Raw genomic sequence first — 15,910 nt, 5'->3', positions numbered from 1 at the left:
CTTTGCCTGATTTCAACTCTTAAGGAACAAGTTGCCCCTCCCTGGAGAAGCTCATCACTTCTAATCCCATCTTTGTTGTGACTCTTTGTGACCCCATCTGGGGTTTTCTTGGCAAAGATACTGGAGTGGTTTGCCATTTCCTTCTCCAGCTCTAATCTCATCACCATGCTGCTAACTGGAGCCTTGGGTACCACCTCCCTCCACCTCCTCTCCCCTCCTTTTCCAGGGCAGAAATTGTACTTCTAGCTCACTCCACTTTTGTATCTGCAACTCTTCCTGGTTTTTACTCCATGGAACATGACACCCACCCTGGTGTCTCCCCCAATCCCTCACCCTCTTCCAGCTTCCTTTTGTGTCTTCCTCCATTAGATTGTAAGCTCCTCAAGATCAGGGACTATCTTTCTTTTTCTTGTATCCCTAGAACTTAGCACAATGGCTGGCATACACTAAGTGCTTAATAAATGTTTATTCGATTGAAATAATAATGATAGCTATTGTGTACATGACAGACTAAGCACTATACACCCGTGTGTGTGTGTGTGTGTGTGTGTGTGTGTGTGTGTGTGTATAAAACTTCATTTGAGCCTCGAAATAACTCTGTGAGGTAAGTAATGTTATAACCCCCATTTTGCAGATGAGACCATATTAAGGCCAAGAAAGGTTAAGTGACTTGCTGAGGTTCACACAGCTAGTAAGCGGTTGAGGCAGAATTCAGATTCCTATGTTCCTGACTCCATCTCCAGCCCCCTGCCCACTATGCAACGTAACTGTCTATATGTCCAAATATTGGAAAATGATTGAATAATTTTATTTTATTATTCCATAGGAAATGAGGGATTTTGAAAAGTAAAAAGCAAGAGGGAAAGCTTTATAGGCATAGTGGACATTCCTTGAGAGCGAGGACTATCTTTGGCTTTTCTTTGACTACGCAGTGCTTAGTACAATGCCTGGCCCACGGTATGCACTTAATAAAGATTACTGACTCACTGAAAGGGTACGGTGTGAAGAACAGCAAGAAAGCCGAGTTTGGTTGGACTGTGACATGAGTGTGAAGGGGAGTGATGTGTAATAAGATTGGAGAGTTACGTTGGAACCATCTTATGGGAAGAAGAATTTAAATGTGAACCTTAGGAAAATCACTTCGGTGGTTGCCTAGGGGGTAGATGGGAATGGAGAGAGAATGGAGGCAGGGAATCCAATTGGGAGACTATTGAAATAGTTGAGTCAAAAGGTGATCAGGGCCCGAACTGGGCAGATGAGAATGTATTTGAGAGATGTTGTGGAGATAGAAATTAGAAATTAGATATGTGTGATGAGTCAGAGATGATTAATGAATTTTCTGCCCTAGGTGACTGGAAGGATGATGGTGCCCTGAATAATCACAGGAAATACTGGAATCAGATTTTTGGATAAACACAGCAAACTTCCACTGGCCAAAAAGCAAACCCTCCTCTCTAATCTCTACTACTTCCTTTCTCATCACCAAACACCTTGACACCCCACCCACCCATGTCCCATTCCATATCTGCCCATCCCTTTCACTGTGTCCTTGGGAAGTAACAATCAATAATGAACATATTTCATTTTAAACCTAATCATTTCAAGTTCCTTCCATCTTTTGGCTCTCACTGAGACCACACTTCCTCTCAATGACAATGCATCCTTGGGCTTCCTTTCCAGTTAGGACTGTACCTTCTTTCAGACCGCCGGACTCGTTGGTCCTGATGAGGAAATCAGAATACTGCTTGCTCCACAATGCTGCTTCCAAGCTCTCCTTTTATTCCTACCACTCAGAAACCTCTTCTTTGAATTTTCGTCTATCCGAATTTACTATCCAGTCCAAATACTGGTGACTATTTTCTAGTGACTCCCCACCCCCAACCCCACCTAGGACATTCTCCTTCCCTTTTCAATGAGTTCAGTGGTTAACTCAATAGCTCTCACCACTCTCACACTAAGGAAATTCAATATACGCATTAATGTTCCCTTCAATACCCTCTCCTCCCAGCTCCTCAATCTGCTCACCTCCCATGACCTATCACTGTTATTCCATTCTACTTCAGTTACACTTAAGGAGGTCACACCCTTGAACTTGTCATTACTCACAAACCCTCAAAAGTTCCACTCTCATGACCAACAACTCTGAAATTCCTTCTTCTAATCACAGTCTCCTCTCATTCTACTACTCTCTATGCTCTACTCTTTCTAAAAGTATTCTTAGTTCTCTCTGTGACCTCCAATTCTTTCACCCTTCAGTATTTTACCAGACCATTACCTCTGCTCTGCTTACACTATCCCCCTTTCCCAATCTGGGCCTAGGGGAAAGGTAATAAGGTCCATTTGGGAATGTATTGTGTTTGAGATTCCTATGGGAAAAATAGATTGAGGTTCCCATTAAATAGTGGGGGACGCAGGAGAGCATAAGGTATATAGATTTGGAAGTCATCTGCACAGAGATGGAAGCTGAATTCATTAGAGTTGATGAGAGAAAAAGAGGGAAGCACAGATAGAAAAGGATAGGACCCAGGACAGAGAATTGGACTATAACTATGCCAAAGGAAATGAGGTAATAATAGCTAGGATTTGCAAACTTAAGGTTTGCAAAGTGATTTATATATTTATAAATATATTCATTATATTAATATAATACAATATAATAAATATGTATTTATATGATTTATATATATTATCTCATTGGCTCCTCATAACAACCCTGGTACTCTTATGATCCCCATTGTACCAATGATGAAATTGAGATTTAGAGGTTAAGTGACTTCCCCAGGCTCCCGCAGCTAATGAGCGTCTGATATATGATTCAGACTCAGTTTCCTGACTCCCAGTTCAGTACTCTAATCACTCTGTTGTTATCTAAGTTGCCAGATCTAAACCTGATCCACCAATGAATATTTATTAAGAGCTTACTAAGTGCTAGGCACTGGGAATACAAAGGAAAAAGGGTAATAGCCCCTGCCTTCAAGGAGCTGACATCATAGCAATATAAATAACACATATACATAGATACACACATATGGAAGGTGTTTATATACATACATCATCTGTTCGTCTCAGTTTCCTCAACTGTAAATTGAGGATAATAATAGAACTTACTTCACAGGGTTGTTGCAAAGATTGAATGAGATATTTGTAAACAAGCACTTGGCACAAGGCCTGGCACATAGTAGGTGCTAAAAAACCGTGCTTATTCCCTTCCCTTTAATATCAAACTTGGAGGCAGCTAGGTGGCTTAGTGGATAGAGCATTGGGCCTGGAGTCAGGAAGATCTGAGTTCAAATCTGGTCTCAGACACTTACTAGCTGTGTGACTCTAGGCAAGTCACTTAACCTCTATTTGCCTTAATCCACTGGAGAAGGAAATGGTAAATCACTTCAGTATCTTTGCCAAGAAAGCCCCAAGGACAGCACTGGTCTGCTGTGGTCCACAGGGTCTCAAAGAACGACTGGACAACAAATATGAAACTAAGTATGTACAGATAGGGAGAAGGACAGGGGCTACATATGGACTGAACCCGTGATTTCATTGGTGTATGGGGATCTTCAGGTGAGGAAACTCCCTCCAACAGTGCCATCATCTTCTTTGTAGTCTTCAAGAGCTTTCTAGAGAATGTGGAACTGAAGTGACTTGCTCAAGGTCACACAGTCACTATATGTCGGAAGTGAACCCAGGTCATTTTGACTTCAAGGTTCCCCCCCCACTTCCTCCATCCCATACTTCCTCTATAAGAATAAATCGAACATATACAAAGTGAATACGTGGTAATTTTGACATCAAGGGTGCTTGGGAACTGGGATTGCACGAGGATAATGAGAGAATAAAGCACCTGCCCATGGTCACCTGACTGGTATGTGTAAGAGACAGTATTTGAATCTAACCCATGAATCACACTACCTCATACTGACTTTTGGGGTAAGAAATGCAGAAGAAATTATTTGGGTGTGGTAGCTATGAAGAAACTTGCATAACCTCATTTAAAACTTGGTCTGTTTAGTTTGGCGGCTTTAATATATTTAAAAAAAAAGTCTGGCCTCTTGATAAAGGCAGGTTGTTAAAAAAAAAAAAGGTGTGTGTTGGAGAATGAAAAAGACATTTACCAGGAAATTTTCTGAAGAGAGCAAATTAGAATACGACTATGGATACAAAGTCATTAGTCATTACATACCACTCCTTTGGGGAGGGGTGCCAGTGTGGAAGCCATACCTCTCCCAGCATAGGCTTAAAAGATCATAGATTTTAAGGTAGAAGAGACGTCACTGGTGTTCAAGAATGATGGACCATCACCATCACCACCACCACCAGCAGAGGTTATTCTAGTCCAGTCTTCTCATTTTACAAGTGAGGAAACTGAGGCCAAAAGAGAGGAAAGGACTACACAGGTAATAAGGTCACACTACACACTCACTAAGTAGTGAGTGGCCACGCTAGAATTTGAACCCATGTTTTCTGACTTCAATTCCAGTGCTTTTTCTTTAGGTATGCTGCCTAGGTGAAACATAGTCCCAGCCCAGGAGATGCTTACCTTCTGCTTGTAAATTTGACAAGCTCGAATTAGCAATTCCGTTTTATTTAATTCAGTTCCATTCCATTCACTCATTACCAAGGGAAAATTTCCCCTTATTTTATGATCTTTCACAGTCAGGAGAAAATTTCCAGGTAATGTCTGTTCACACTGAGAACACCTTTGAAGTAAAACCCTCCCTCGTTCTCAGAAGCTTTCAAAAGCATTCCTCGCTGTCCGTTTTGCTTTCAGTTGGTAGGGGCTAGAAAAATATTGCAATTCTAGTCATTTTCTCTCTGTGTTGTTTTTTCAAGCATGTTTCTAAAATTATGGTCCTCATTGCCACATATTTCCATAATCTGTTGGGTTGGTTTTTTAAGTTGAAATTGCTTAGCTATATGAACCCACCCTCAACCCAGGTTACCAATTTTATTGTCATTTGACTCCTCTTTTCTTCCCAAAATAGCAAATTGGACTCCCCTTATTCTTCAAAACAAGCCCCTTTTCCTTTCTCTGGTTCTCTCCAGTAATTGGTCCCTTGTGAAGGAGAACAATAGCAAAAACCATTGGTAATGTGTGGGATTGGAACACTTGTGGGGATATTTAACTACCAAGTTGTCTAACTAGAAGTAAAACACGACCCACAATCCACAAGGGAAACCCTTATTTTCTTCTGATGTGCCTGGCAATTGTTTCTGATTTTGTTCCTTTTTTTTGGGGGGGGGGTTAGGCAGTGGGGTTAAGTGACTTGCCCAGGGTCACACAGTTAGTAAGTGTAATATGTCTGAGGTCAGATTTGAATGCAGGTCCTCCTGAATCCAGGGTCGGTGCTCTATCCACTGCACCACCTAGCTGCCCCAATTGTTTCTGATTTTGAAAAAGCCACTCTTACCCTCTTACCTGTTGAGAAAAGCTGGGGGAGCAGTGGGAAGAGTCCTGCTGCTGGTATCAGACGACCAACATTAAATTCCCAGCATAAGTTTGTGCTCTTGAATGAAAGAAGTACCTTCTAAACCTTAGCTTTCTCTGCGTGGTGAGGATAATCATACTTACTTAGGAAAAGCTGCTGTGAAGATAAAGGAGAAAACGTTTGTGAAACTTTGTAACTATAAATCACTATGAAAACATAAGCTGCTGTCATTGTTATCCGATAGAATGTAAGCTCCTTGAGATCAGGAGCTATTTTTCATTTCTATCTTTATGTCTCCATCATGTAGTACAATGCCTTGCACATTTCTTGGGAGTGGGGTGGGGGGAGGAGTTGGATCTGTGATTTCATCAGTATCTCTATTAAAATTTTGAGCCCTTTGAAAGCAAGGGCGTGTGTGTGTGTGTGTGTGTGTATGTGTGTGTTTTGGGGGGTTCTTTGCTCTCCCCAATGATTAGTACAGTGCCTAGTGCTTAATAAATATTTAGCGACTGACTGACTTCCAGTGTGGAAACTCTCTCTACCACTATAGACAGCTCTGTAACTTGTACAGGTAGGAGATTACCTGGGACTCAAAGAAATCTTGGGACTTTTTAAAGGATCCCATAGCTAGTATGTTTCAGAGGTAGGACTTGAACCCAGGTGGCAAAATGGATAGTACCCTGGACCCAGAAACCTGAATTCAAATCTAGCCTTAAACACTTACTAGCTTGTGTGACCCTGGCAAGTCACTTAACCTTGGCCAGTTTTCTCAACTAAAATGGGGGTAATAACAACACCTACCTTTTGAAATTGTCCTGATGATCAAAGGAGATAATAACTTATAAAACTCTTAGCACAGTGCCTGGAACATGGTAGCTGCTAGATAAATGTTAACTATTTTATCACCATTGTTGTCATTATTATCACTACCTGTTTGATGCTGGGTAAAGATACTTAAGTTCTATATGTTTCAGTTTCTTTATCTAGAAAATAAGAGAGTTGAACTAAATGATTTCCAAGGTTCTTCCTCCTTTAAATACTTTGATCTTAGGGGTTGTGCCAATTGATTGTTTCTTTAATTATTCGTTAAACTCATAGTTCCTGTGTTTTTTTTTTCCTACATCCCCTCCCTTTTTATAGAACATTTTGTGTGTGGTCACCTCTCCTGGTTTGGCATTCTCTCTGAGACACCAAAGAATTCTCCATTACTCCAATTGCACATTTTGGGATATGGTTATGATTGTGTAGTAATATTCTGTTTCAGATCTTGAATACTTTGTGGGTTGTTTCTAGAGACACTGTCTTTTAAAGTAATGCCAGAAAAAAAACCCCTAAAAAATGGAGGTTGGAAAAAAAAGGAGCCTGATGAAAGAAGGACTGTCCTAAGACAGCTTCTCCTTTTTTCAGCTGGATCTTCCTTCTTTTACATAAGAAGTCGACCTGTTAGATCTATGCACTTGCTTTGAAGTGAGAGGGCCTGGGTTCAAATCTTGACTCTGTTGTTTACAGCAGGTGTGACAGGGAGAGGTAATTAACATCTACAAAATGGAAGCGGGAAGGAGGGTTAGCTTGGATGACATCTGAGGTCTCTTCTAACTCTAAATCTACGATTCTATAATATAATTTGATCAAACAATCTTACTATTTCTGTAGAAATCGGTGTGGTTCACTCAATTCCCACAATTAGCCTGTGCTGTTCTATTCCCCTTAACACTTAGATAGAAGCAAAGCAAGCCAAATTTTAGTGTCCCTGGGGGAAATCACAGAGAGTGATTTGTGAGAAATCAAGTCAAGTCAATCTGTCTTAAGAATAATAATAGCTAGCATTTAGCACTTTAAAGTTTGACCCTCTCTGGCCTTTATTTATTTTAGTAGCAAAATGAGAGGGTTGGTTTACATGGTCTCTATTACAGCAGTTCTCCATCTTTTTGATTTCAAGACTCCTTTGCACTCTTTCAAATTATTGAGGACCTCCCCCCCCTTTTGTTTATATGCGTTATATCTATCAATATTTCCCGTATTAGAAATTAAAATGTCAGTATTGTTATAAAAATAGATTTGACTTTTCAATCCCACTAGAAGGGCCTCAGGAATCCCAGGATTCCCCAGACCATCCTTTGAAACTGCTGCCAATGTGCTAATAGTGTGTTGGGAAATGAAAAATGTACAGGACATACATTTAAGTTTAATTAGTATTTCTAACATTTTTCTCCATCACTTTCTTAAATCTAGATGATCAACAAAGCAACAAATTAAGCCCTGATTTGTATCATGTTTTGATTTTTGAGGTGTAAATGCTCATACTGCTAATTTAACAATCAGCTCTCATGTCTCCAGCATATACCCCTGTCTATAAGATAATTTCCAGCTGGAGAGCCCATAAAAAGGAATCACAGGACTGGAAAGTAGCTTCACGATCACCTCATCCAACTCTTCATTTTACAGATGGGGCAATGGAGTATGAAAAGGCTCACATTAGGGGTTAGGAAGCCAGGGTAAGAAATCCAGCTTCGTCAGTAACTCTCTGAGTGATTGCTTGTTGAGACATTTAACTATTTCAAACCTCATCTTCCTCATGTAAATGAGAAGAATGGACCAGAGGACCTCTGGCATTTTAGCTCCTGTGTTCTAGGTATCTGTGAAAACCATGGAGAGGAAATGATTTACCCATAGCTGGAATTAATGGCGGAGCTTAGAGTAAGAACTCGGGTCTCCCAGCTCCTCATTTAGTGAACTTTCTGCTTTATCTTGTTGCAACCAGGGTTGATTGGGGGAAGCATCTTAAGACAGACTGCATTGTTTACTTTATTACCATATAAATTATATATAAATAGAAAATTATAAATATAATAATATATTTATATTAAAATTATAAATAACATAAAATACAATAGATAATATATTATAATAAATATAATTATAAATAATATAATTAAATATAAAAGTATAAATAAATAAAATAACATAAATTAACATATATATACACCATCTCATACCACAATGCCTGCCCACACTGGGTCTCTAAGCTGGAAGACTTTGAGCAAAGGAATGTCCTCTTCTGTGTGTAACCTCCGCCCAGAACTGCAGAATTGTCCTCTGGGTTTGTACAAGCTGAGTTCAATTTGCTCAGCTGCTGGTGCATTCTTTTCCCAAACTGCCTCATATTAATTTTGCATACATTATGTAAATGCTTATGTATGTATATATGTTCTCCTTCATTAGAATGCATGCTCCTTGAGGGCAGGGACTATTTCACTTTTGCCTTTGTGTTTGCTTGGCACATAAGAGGGAAACATTCCTCTCTGACTCTCTGGTCTTCTTTATCTGTCATGATCCAGCAATCTTCCCACCCTGGAAGATCACTACACCCCTGTGGCCCATTCTTCCGATTGGTCAATTCCTCCTAGAACTTCTATTTTAAGGAAAGTGGCCAGGGCAGCTATTTTTTTTTTATTCCTCTTCTGACTCTTCAGACTTCTTCTCCACCATGATTCTTGGTACCTTCCTTCTCTCATTTACATGTTATCTTCACTTCATTAGTATGTACACTCCTTTGAATGCAGGGACTATCTTTCTTTTTGCTTATTTTTATATTTCCAGTGTCTAGCACAGTGCCTAGCACAACTTGACTTGATTTCTCACAAATCACTCTCTGTGATTTCCCCAGGGACTTTAAAATTTGGCTTGCTTTGCTTCCATCCAGGGTGTTAAGGGGAATAGAACAGCACAGGTTAATTGTGGGAACTGAGTGAACCACACTGATTCCATTTTGTGACTCAATTGTGTAACTAGCTCAGTTCCCTTTCTATTCAATTATGAGTCTAGTTCAATTTCTGTCTTGTGAGAAAACTTTATTCAGTTGCGGGAATTGAGAGAAAACTGTATTGCATTGTTTGAACCTAGCACCGTGTGGCTGGGAAGCTGGACCGCCTACCTCTACCTGCTGCTTAGAGACCCTTAACCAAGAACCTAGGCTATGCTGACCAGAAACCAAAGATTGATGACCAAATTCAAAGACCGATACGACAAATTTTCTCACAGTTGTACGTCTCAGGCAACCCATAAGTCTTAAGTGAAAGCTGGCGTTGTCCTGATCAATCAGTTATTATTTCCATGTTCCTTTGATTGTTCATGACACTTGGGAGGAGGGGGACACCTCTTTTTCTGATTTCTGGGAAATGCACCTGTTCACTCTCCCCCTCCCAGCTTGCAAAGTACCTAATCTTTCCTCCAGTTAGAAATCAGTTTTGTATCCTGGTGAATTGTTTTCTTTTAGTTAATTAGCCTTATTTGATTAATTATTTTTAATGCATAAAAATCTGTCTCTCCCCCCCTCACCCATTTGGATCCTGTGCTGAAGTTAAGGAGGCCTGGTCTCAGTTCGTTGAGCAATTGGCATGCATTGCTTAATAAATTAATATATTCAGAAGTGTGAACCTTTGTTTTCTTTAGTCTTTTCATCTTTCACCCATCACAGTGTCTGCTGGGAACATCTACATATAGCTTGTAGCTTGGTGGCACAGTGGATAGATCACCAGGCCTGGAGTCAGGAAGACCTGAGTTCAAATTTGGCTTCAGACCCTTACTAACTGTGGGACCTTAGGCAAGTCACTTAATCCTGTTTGCCTCAGTGTCCTCGTTTGTAAAATGAACTGGAGAAGGAAATGGCAAACTACTCTTTGCCTTTGTATCTTTGCTAAGAAAACCCCAAACAGGGTCGTGAAGAGTTGGACACAACTGTATGACTAATGAACAACAACAAGAAGTCTCTATAGAAAAAACAAAATGATTCCCAGATCCCATGCAAGCACTTGGGATAACAATGCATCAATATGGGACAGGCTTTATTTCATGAAGCAGAAAACGCAAAGCACAAAGAATTTGTACCAGAGGCCATAAATAGTCAAGGTGTTATTCCTCTCTCCAGTGAATCCCACTGTTCGTGTGGAACCTACACCAGTGGTGTCAAACTCAAAAAGAAACAGGCACCACTAATCTATATATATATATAAGAATCCCTGCAGGCTCCATATTGGTTTAGTTTTAAAATGCCATTTTAATGTATTTTTTGTTAAAATATCTCCCAATTACATTTTAATCTGGCTCAGCTCATACTTGGGAACATTATGTACGTGGACAATGTGTTTGACGCTCATGCTGTAGACTATAAAGGAGCTAGATGGTGCAGTGGACATGGAGTCAAGACCTGGGCTCACATCCAGTCTCAGATACTTCCTAGCTTGTGACCCAGGGAAGTCACTTAGCCTTTGTCTGCCTCAGTTTCCTCAACTGTAAAACACAGATAACAACAGCGCCTGCCTCTTAGGGGTGTTGGGAGGACGGTATAATACCTGCTTAAAGCATGTTGTAAACCTGAAAGCGTTATATCCCTGCTGCTGATTTTGTTGCTATTGTGATACTGGCCTGTGATTGATATCTCCCTCTAAAAGAGGACAGGACAGGTCATTCACTGCTACTAGTGTGTTGACACTCTTTTAATTCAAAGGAACGGCAAGGTCTGGGTTTACTCCTTTAGATTATTTTGGTGTTTAGTCATTTTTCAGTCACATCTGAGTCTTCCTGACCCCACATGGGGTTTTCTTGGCAAAGATACTAGAACGGTTTCGCAATTTCCTTCTCCAGATCATTTGGCAGATGAAGAAACAGAGCAAATAGGGTTAAGTGACTTGTCCAGGGTCATACAGCTAGGAAGTGTCTGAGGCCAGATTTGAACTTAGGAAGATAAGTCTTCCTGACTCTGGGCCTGGTGCTCTATCCACCATGCCATCTAGCTGCCCCTTCATATTATAGTTCCCTTCATATTATAGTTCAGTCCTTACTACTCGGTGGCTCTAGTTCCTCTTGGTCCATGAATGTGGAATTGTTGGGGAATTGCTGTCCCTCTCTCCAGCAGACCTTATCCAGACACTCCTCCTCATTGTCCAGGAGGCTCATATCCAACATTTCGATGCTTGTCCAGGGATTCCTGGTTACTTTACTATTGCTTCCAGCTGCTGTCATCTCTTGGCCATGGGGTTCCATTCCTCAGGGAATATGTGGTTTTTTGGAGGGAAATGGCAGATATGCAGACTTCCCTTTAAGGGAACTGAGTCTGAGTTTCTGTAGGCTTTCTCTTCCCTGAGTCTCTGAGCATTTTTCTAGGGTCTCCCTGAGCGTGCCTTCTAGAGTTAGCTAGATGGCTCAGTGGATAGAGCACTAGGACTGGCATCAGGAAGATCTGAGACTTCAGACATTTATCAGCTGTGTGACCCTAGGAAACCTCAGTTTCCTCATCTGTAAAATGGGGATAACAATAGCACTTACCTCCCAGGGTTGTTGAAAGGATAAAATTGTTGTTGCTGGAGGTGGTGGTGTTCATCCTTTGATTTTTGAAGAGGACCAATAACATCATAGGTGATGTCTTTTTTTTTTTTTTGGCTAGGCAAAGGGGTTAAGTGACCTGCTCAGGGTTATACAGCTAGTAAGTGTTATGTGTCTAAGGTTGGATTTGAACTCAGGTCCTCCTGAATCTAGGGCCAGTGCTCTATCCACTGTGCCACCTAGCTGCTCCTGGTGATGTCTTTCTTGTGCGTGAATCAGAATTAAGGAAGGCAGAGTTAAACAAGTCATCAGCCTCACTCTTTTGTCCAGAGTCATCAAAGTCCAGTGGCAAGACAGCAGTCAAGTCTGGTGATGGCCTGGAATGTGAAGCAGAGAATAAATGCATTTTTGTGTTATTGTTTAAATAATTGTATCGTTATGTGATCCATTCCAAACCTGGATTCCAAGATTCTGGGATTCTGGGTATTCTCTCTTCACCTTTGGTTGTTGGTGGAAGTTATACATATTGAAATATGCTGCTTAATAGACTCGTCAGCCTTTTATAATAATAACCATAGAAGGATAAAATTAGATACTATTTGTAAAACTCTTTGCAAACCTTAAAGTGCTATATAAATGCTAGCTATGTTATTATGTCAAATGAGATGGTTAGAAGTGATGAGCCTTCTATGTATCTTCAAACCAACTAGGTTTGGTGTTTGGATTCCTAGGATGATTTCCCTCCCTGGAAGTATTGTGAGAATGTAGGAGTAGGGTTTTGAGGAGTCACACACTTGGTTATGAAGGATGCCTGGGGCCCTGAGGAATAACAGAGGAATTCAGTGAGCCTGGGCATCCTTTTGGGAGGTGAGAGGTCAGCAGAGCTATTGCAGGGAGAAGCCCAAAATTCTTTGTTTGACAAAGTGGACAGAGACCTTGACTCTCTGACCAAGACAAACCAAGTTCTGGGAGTATTCCACAACTCTGAGGGAACAACGTAAGAGGGACATCGCTAAGCACGTGTGCATGTGTGCATACATATGTGTGTGAGTGTATGTGTGTTGCTAAAAACTGGAGGACAATATGATGGGAAATTCAGCAGAGAGAGCTATAAAAGAAGAGATTATAAGGCCATTTTCTGGAAGCTGGAGTGAAATGCAGGTGAAGAGATAAGTAGACTGTTCACCAAAGCCCTAGTATGAGACACATCCTAAGGAACTACACTAGAAAGTTGAATTTGAGAGTCCTGGACAATCTATCTCGAGAGATAGGAGGCAGAATGTGCCAGGTAAATCAAACCATCACCACTACCACCACCACCATCTTGACCACCATCTCCTCTCCCATTCTGATGGAGATAGCTTAGGACTTGAACTCAAGGGCCTTGGGAAGAGCAGTGCTTCTAACCTGGTGCCATCATCATGGGAAGCAAACCCTGTGGAGAGGAAGTCTGGCAACTGCTCCTTTAGGTGCTACAGCCATGGCTCTGTCTAATGAAAAGTGTAGACATCCTTTTTTAAAAAAATTTTTGTTTTTAATTTTTAGGCGATTGGGGTTAACTGACTTGCCCAGGGTCACACAGCTTGTAAGTGTCAAGTGTTTGGTCTAGGGTCAAATTTGAACTCAGGTCCTCCTGACTTCAGGGCTGGTGCTCTATCCACTGCACCACCTAGCTGCCCTTTTTATTCTTTTTCTAAAAATTTTTGTTTTTATAGACATCCTTCACAAGGGAAAGTTCTTGCCACTGTCAAATGAGTCAGCACCCAAAACTAATATGATTTTATGAGTGGAAATGACATGAAAGAAAAGGCTTAAACACTTGCTTTGCTGCTGCTCTGTAAAGACCTTGGAACCTTTTCATCAGCCTTGCAGCTGAAACCTCCCATATGTGCTGTGTCCCCCATTAGAATGTGAGCTCTCTAAGAGCATTGACTGTCTCACTCTTCTGTTTGTACCCCCAGTGCTTAGTAGGGTGCTTTGCACACAGTAAGGACTTAATAACGGCTCTTGAAATAAATTCACTTGGGTAGTTGAGATTATTCAGAGTATGTAGGGGGAGGTTCCCAAAGCACCTGGCAGATATAATGTAAAAGAATAAAAGAAATGACTCTAACGATGGAAACTAATGATGGACGCTTAATCTCACTACATTTCAGCTGTTCCAAAGCTGCTACCATGCACTGAGGAGAGGGAACAACTTCTGGAGAGCCATTTGTGAAGGCAATGGGGAGAAAGGACGGAAGACAGCAGCAAGGGTGTGAGTGGGATCTCTGTGGACAGAACTGAGCATCAGGAAGCAGAGGGACAGGAGGAATGAGAGTATCATCAGTGAGAAGAACCAGGATTCTGGCATGAAGCAGCGGGTCGTTATTCTCTGGGCTTGGCCCCCACCAGGCCTCTGCTTGGCTACCTCCTCCACCCTTCCCTGCCCCTCCCCCCACCCACTTCAGCTCCCTTTTATGTGTTGTCTTCCCCCAGGAGAATGTAAGCTCCTTGAGGGCAGGGGCCATATTTCATTTTGTTTGTCTCTCCATTTAGTACAGTGTCTGGAACAAAGTAAGTGATTAATCGATGTTTGGTGACTGACAAGGCCTCCAACTCCAGGAAGATTTGTTTTCTACTTCTGGACCTGGAACTCATTTACTATGGGACCTTGGAAAAACAATCTCATTTCTTTGGATTTTAGTTTCCTCATCTGTCACATGAAAGGTTTGGGAAGAATGGTCTCTAAGGTTACAATAGGTGCTATTATTATCCCCATTTTATAGATAAGGAAACTGAGGCTGACTTTCCAAAGTCATGCATGAGTGCTCAATCTATTTTAGTAACTCTCTAGAAGACACTAACAGATTGCAGTAGAACTAGGAAGCAGAGTTATCTTCTCCTATGTCGTAAATTCTTGGCCACATCCCTGGGCTGGACTAGACTAGGGAGTTAATGTGAGAAGTTGGATCTAGTCTAACCTTTTCTGGTCTGCTTGGTCCTGGATTAAGTGGTCCAGTCAAAGGCTTTGTGTGTTTCTTGGCATGGCTCCTAGCAATCTGGGATACTTTTTAGTGATGGCTTTCATCCTGGGCCCAGATGATGGGTATGAGGATATAATGAAACCTTATGGAAAGTGGAAAGAACACAGACTACTCTTGGGATCAGGAGACCTGGAGTCAGGAAAGGGAAGTCCATCATCTATAAAATAAATGTTCCACATACCCTTTTTTATGTGTTATGTAATCTATCATACGCACCTAAGCCTCCTATGCAGGGCTCAGGTCCTGAGTGATGGCCTGAGAGTGGAAGCAGGATGCATCTGGTTAAGGAAGAAGGATGCACATGTTTCTGGTGTGAATGGGAATGAGGAGACTCTGTTACAAAATTTGCGTATCTTTTTTTCCTATCATTTTTGTGCAGGAAAGATACCACTGGTTATAATATTGCCATCCAAAATAATAGTGGATATTAATGTAATTCTAAATGGTTTACAAAGCATTTCATCTGCGGTATTTCATTAGAGCCCTATAACAACTCAAAGAGGAATACCAGTCAACTATTTTTCTTCCCATTTTACAGATGAGTAATCTGAGGTACAGAGAGTGTAAGTATCATGCCCATAATCGCAGAGCTAGATAAATATCAGTGTATGGGTTTGAAATGAGGTCTTGTAGCTTATTAACTTTCTTCTTGGAGTGATATTGGGTTGCTTCCCTATCACGTACATGGTCACCTTTGAGAGTATCAGTGGAACCTTCTCAGGAGGAGATGGGGGGGCAGGGGGGGAGAAAGAGAGAAGAGAAGAGAGAGACAGAGACACACACAGACAGAGACAGACAGAGAAGAAAAAGGGAGAAAGAAGGAAGGTCTGTCTGTCTCTTGCAAGGCCATTTGAATGTTACTATTTTTTCATACAGGAACAGCATGTGGAAAATAACAGTGGTGCTAGGAATTCCTCCCTGCTCTGAAATAGGGTGTTTATGAAGAGCTGAGCGGTTGTGTTTATGACATGACTTGGGGGTGATGGCAGGGAATTATGCATTGAGAAGTGTGGGCTGAACATTAAGAAATTTAAAAAAATAATCTTTAATGTGAGATGTTTTAGATGATGGAATAATATATATAATATTTACATAACGCCTTCTGTCAGAGGCACTTGCCAACATGAACCCCTGAGCTCT

This window comes from Phascolarctos cinereus, unplaced genomic scaffold (assembly GCF_003287225.1).
Source record: "Phascolarctos cinereus isolate Bilbo 61053 unplaced genomic scaffold, phaCin_HiC Scaffold_5;HRSCAF=322, whole genome shotgun sequence".
In the NCBI taxonomy this organism is placed as follows: Eukaryota; Metazoa; Chordata; class Mammalia; order Diprotodontia; family Phascolarctidae; genus Phascolarctos; species Phascolarctos cinereus.
This window is presented reverse-complemented; position numbering follows the sequence as displayed.